Below are 6,117 nucleotides of genomic sequence, written 5' to 3' on the forward strand. Positions count from 1 at the left end.
TAACTGCACTTAGACTTGACCTTTGACTTGAACAAGTGGTCAACTGTTTGGGTAGTCTTAAGGGTCAGCAGGTTAGAAAAACTTTCCATAATAAGCTGGTAGCACTTCAGTGCCTCCTCAGCCTCTCTGTAGGCACAAACATGGATGCCCGGTGGAAGGAAACCTGAATATTTAGCCTGAGAGCAGTCAGATGGTGCCTACACACTGGTCTACACACCGAGGTCTTCAGGGAACTTTAAAAGCTATAAATACTGATCAGGATGTATAATACTTTCAACGGTTGTATGGAAGATGTGTCTTCTCTTTGAAAAAAACTGCAATTTGCACCCTACACTAAGTCAGGAAGAGTTTGTTTTACATATTAGCGCCTAGATGGAAATGCCTCCGGTAAAGAATGTTGGGCAGATAGGCCTCTCCCCATCCGCACTCCCCATCCGCACTCCCCATCCGCACTCCCCATCCGCACTCCCCATCCGCACTCCCCATCCGCACTCCCAAATACCCATCACTGTGTTCCTTCCAGTTCATCCAATGGCTAACTGTGGTTCAAGCCTAAAATGTAGTGATGGTCTACAAGTTCGAGTCGAACGTGAGTTCGACTTGAACATGGGCCGTTCGTGTGTTCTGTGAACACACGAATGGCAAGGGCGTTTGGTGGGCTGTTCGCGCCATGACAGTGCATTGTGATTCGCCAAAGCATAGCACCTGACCACACCGTCCCAATGCCAAGGGCACGGTGCTCATTTGTCCCCCCCCCCCTTTCCTGACCTGTCAGGCCTGTGCTCGGATCAAGGGTCTAATAGGAATTTAGGGGGGACTCCCATGCTCCACCCCCCCTCATTTTTTTTGGGGTTGTGGGGTTCCCCTTAAAAGTCCTACCAGACCTATAGGGCTTTTAGGGGGAACCCCAAGCCCCCATACCCCTTTTATGGCCAATAATTTGCATAGAAGCCTTCATATTGGGCACTTTTGAATTTACAAGTTCGAGTCCCATAGACTTGCATTATGTTCGATTGCTCCACCGCGAACCGAACACGGAAGGTGTTCAGACCGTCACTACTAAAATATAATACTGCCTTTAGAAATGGTCAGTACATATATGAAGCAGCCCTACCCCTCGGTATGGTCAGGGCTGTGGATAAGGGGGTACCACAAGTCCTCCTGTACGGGGCCAAGGCCAGCATGGGGGGCCCAGGCAGTTGGGTGAATTGAATGCGGGAAGAGAGGGTTATCGGCACAGTGGGGGGGGGGGGCAATTACTGGAACCAATGCCCTGTATGGCTCTCTCTGCAGCATCTGAAAGCTAGATTCTTCTCCTTTCCCTCCCACTGGCTTTCAGCTGCTGCAGAGAGAGTCATACAGGGGATCGGTTCAAGTAATTGCTCCACCCACCATGCCGATCACCCCTCCTTTCTGATTCACCCATCTGCATGGGCCCCCACAATGCCGGCTTCCCTTTTCTCCTTTCCCTCCCGCTGGCTTTCAGCTGCTGCAGAGAGAGTCATACAGGGGATCGGTTCCAGTAATTGCTCCACCCACCACGCCGATCACCCTTCCTGTACACATCTGATTCACCCAACTGCTTGGGCCCCCACAATGCCAGCTTCCCTTTTCTCCTTTCCCTCCTGCTGGCTTTCAGCTGCTGCAGAGAGAGTCATACAGGGGATCGGTTCCAGTAATTGCTCCACCCACCATGCCGATCACCCCTCCTTTCTGATTCACCCATCTGCCTGGGCCCCCACAATGCCGGCTTCCCTTTTCTCCTTTCCCTCCCGCTGGCTTTCAGCTGCTGCAGAGAGAGTCATACAGGGGATCGGTTCCAGTAATTGCTCCACCCACCACGCCGATCACCCTTCCTGTACACATCTGATTCACCCAACTGCTTGGGCCCCCACAATGCCAGCTTCCCTTTTCTCCTTTCCCTCCTGCTGGCTTTCAGCTGCTGCAGAGAGAGTCATACAGGGGATCGGTTCCAGTAATTGCTCCACCCACCATACCGATCACCCCTCCTTTCTGATTCACCCATCTGCCTGGGCCCCCACAATGCCGGCTTCCCTTTTCTCCTTTCCCTCCCGCTGGCTTTCAGCTGCTGCAGAGAGAGTCATACAGGGGATCGGTTCCAGTAATAGCTCCACCCACCACACCAATCACCGTTCCTGTGCACATCTGATTCACCCAGCTGCCTGGGCCCCCACAATGCCGGCTTCCCTTTTCTCCTTCCCTCCGGAAGCTGCAGCACACAATAGGATCCTTCAGGATGGAGAGTGGGGGAAGGGTCTGATAAATATGTCACATAAACCAGAACCTTCCTTTCCTGAATTAACACATTTGAGTGATCTGCACCGATCACTCACTGTGTTCATTCATAACCGAAGCATAGTAAACTGTGTTTTTTTGTTTTTTTTAAGGGAGTCCTGTCAGGTTGGCTGTATGGGGCCCCGTGGTTTCTATCAGCAGCCCTGAGTATGGTACAAGCCAGAAAAATTCTCACAATTCAGGTAAAAATGTGAATGGTCTAGTAACTTGATTCGCTGCAACTAGCAGAAGAGTGACCGTGCCCAAAAAATCGGCAGTAACTGAGGACCCTACAAAGAACATATCGTTGCTGTTAGGCAGTTTCATGCCGATTATCTGCAGGAGAGTGACCACCGAAATCGCAGGACATACCGTACATATACAAGAAATCAGCTATGATCAGGAAGACTACAGGAACGTCAAGCATGTGGCCATGGCCAAGAGAACCTTAGAGACGAGGTGGGGCTACACCGGTCACATAGATGGAGCCAGGAACAAGGCATGACTCCGTTTTCCTGTACCCCTTAGACCTAAAGAACTTTTAACCCTTGCAATGGAGGGGTATTTCTTTTTTTCCTGCCCAGAGTTCAGCTTGAAAACTTCCAGTATGTCATCTCAGTGGAGAGGAGGGCAACTTCCGCGGTACTTCCAGTGTCCTCAAGGAGGGGCTTGCCCTCCTGAATTCTCCCCAAATTCCTCCTAAGTTTTGAGATCTTGTATGGAGGTCGTTCCATGGATGACTACATGTCTGTGCAAATCTCAAATACAGGAACCTAAAAGACAGGGGCTGTCCTCGGCCAAAATGTGGGGGGGCACTTGAGACCATGGACCATTTTTTGGTCCAGTGCCCTTTCAACACAGAGGTACATGGGGGGGTAGGGGATGCCATTGGCTATCCCCGGCCCTCCTGTCTCTTTCTGAGGGAGTGTATGGCGACTTCAGGGTAAGGAGGGGGTTTGAGTTATCCACTCTTTATTTAGTGTAGTCATGCTTTTCTACACGTGGCACGCCCGGTGTCTTCTGTCCACTAGGGGCAAAATCCTGTCAGTCCATTTGGTGGTGAGGGACACTTTTGGTGAACTGGTGAAGGTGAGGAACCTTGAACCTTGAAACCTTGAAAAGGGACAGTACCTCATCTCAGTGGAGAGGAGGCACCTTCTGCGGTAGTTCCAGTGTCCTCAGGGAGGGGCTAACCCTCCTGAATTCTCCCTGAATTCCTCCTAAGTTTTGGAATCTTGTAGGGAGGTGTTGCGGTTTCCTATCCTGTCACACACACAACCTGCATTGCCAAAATACACGGCAACGCATCTACTCTATGAGAGATGTGTTGGGACTCATTGTGAACGGCGCCCCAAAGCATTGTGCAGTAGAGTCCAACACTCAACCCATTACAGCACCTTGTTCAGTCTTGTGATCCAGACAAATCTGCGACCACTTTTTTTCTACTGCACCGAAGCAATACTGCTTGGTCTAGTGGCCACCTCCTGGACTGAAAGAAATAACTCTCTAGCGTCTCAAAGGAGGTCAATGCCAGGAGGAAACCAGGGAATCAGATGTATTAATGGCCTTGGCCCTCCTCAGATTGGGAGATCAAACAGAAACTGGAAGAGAAGCACGCAGGTGGCGCAAACACCTAGCGCATTATCCAAAGATTTATTTAAAATGGTAAAAACAGAAAACATACTCACAAAACAAGGTGCATAAAAAAGCCTATAGAGCCACTGGGATGGCCCAACGTGATGGCAGAGAGTCCAACTGGTGGTGAGGTCGGCCTACTGATGAAATTCAGGGACGTGTCCCGTTTGAAACAAACCTTGGATACAGGGGCGGACTGACAACTCATGGGGCCCCCGGGCAATAGGGGATCATGGGGCCCCTGTATCTTTGCCCACACTCAAAGCACACCCAAAAAAGCCTATAAAAAGATACCAGGGGCATTTCATGGGGCCACCCACTGACCCCAGGCCCTCAGGCAGTGCCCGAGTGTTCGAATGGTCAGTCCGCCCCTGCAATGCGCCAGGTGTTTGCACCACGGGTGTCCTTCTTTTCTATTGGTCACCCCTTGCCTATCCACTGGCCAATGACCAATAAACAGCACGGTGATGTTCTCCCCCCCAGCAATTGTGTCGCCTGTGCTAGACCGACACTATTGGAAACAAAAGAACCTGAATTGGCCAGAGCACTGACCCTCCCAGAGTGGGTGCTAACAAATCTATAAATGGACTGATCTGCCCGAAGTGAAAGAAGAGACGTAAACCATCCAAAATAAAAGTAAAATCTGAATTGATACATACGAATCCCATGAGGGAACACACCCACCGTCAGAGTCTGAGTATTGGCGGGCAAGTCAACGGCTGAAAAAGAGGTAAGTCGAATTACAAATTCCTCCATGAGGAGGCCTGACTTGCTTGTTGGTACAATTTAAACAAAATGAAACTAGACATCAAAATTCATCTGATTTTGCTGTTCCCGAGATTCTACTTCCTCCCCCCTACAGAGTCTGTAAACCACCTTATACACTATATGGCCAAAGGTTGGTTTATGGACCCTCCTCCAAATGATGCAGTTCAGGTGTCTCCAGTGAAAGGTAGTGCCAATACTCCATCATACAAAGACTTTGCAGACAACTGTGCTCCTCCAACCTTGTGGTAACAGTTGGGTGAAGACCTTTTTCTGTTCCATCATGACTGTCCCCTGTGTACACAACTAGCTCCATACAGACATGGTTTGACCAGTCTGGTGTGGAGGAACTGTACAGAGCCCTGACCTCAACCCTACTGAACATCTTTGGGATGAATTGGAATGCCGATCGTGAGTCAGGTCTTCCCATCCAACATCAGCACCCGACCTCACAAATGGGTGCAAATTCCCACAGACACTATCCAAAATCTTGCAGAAGGTCTTCCCAGAAGAGTGGAAGATGTTATAGCCGGGGGGGCAGTTCCTTATTAATGTCCATGGTTTAGGAATGGGGGGCAACTTCATATTATTGGCCATGGTTTTGTTAAATGGGGGGAACACAATATTATTGGCCATGGTTTTGGAATGGGGGGGTGTAACTCCATATTAATGGCTATGATTTTGGAATGGGAGGCAACTCCAAATTATTGGCCATGGTTTCGGCATAGAGGGGCGAGTAACTCCATATTTTTGGAATAGGGGGGAACACAATATTATTGGCCATGGTTTTGGAATGGGAGGCAACTTCATATTACTGGCCATGCTTTTGGAATGGGAGGCAACTTCATAATACTGGCAATGGTTTTGGAATGTGAGGCAACTTCATATTTTTGGCCACGGTTTTGGAATGGGGGGGAGGCAACTTCATGTTACTGGCAATGGTTTTGGAATGGAAGGCAACTTCATATTTTTGGCCACGGTTTTGGAATGGGCGGGGAGGCAACTTCATGTTACTGGCCATGGTTTTGGAATTGGGGGCAACTTCATATTTTTGGCCATGGTTTTGGAATGGGCGGTGAAGCAACTTCATATTACTGGCCATGATTTTGGAATTGGAGGCAACTTCATATTACTGGCCATGGTTTTGGAATTGGAGGCAACTTCATGTTACTGGCCATGGTTTTGGAATGGGAGGCAACTTCATGTTACTGGCCATGGTTTTGGAATGGGAGGCAACTTCATGTTACTGGCCATGGTTTTGGAATTGGAGGCAACTTCATATTACTGGCTATGGTTTTGGAATGGGAGGCAACTTCATATTACTGGCTATGTTTTTGGAATGGGAGACAACTTCATATTACTGGCCATGGTTTTGGAATGGGAGGCAACTTCATATTACTGGCCATGGTCTTGGGATGGGAG

This window comes from Staurois parvus, unplaced genomic scaffold (assembly GCF_062004578.1).
Source record: "Staurois parvus isolate SC_StPar_1 unplaced genomic scaffold, SC_StPar_1.0 ptg003732l, whole genome shotgun sequence".
NCBI lineage: Eukaryota > Metazoa > Chordata > Amphibia > Anura > Ranidae > Staurois > Staurois parvus.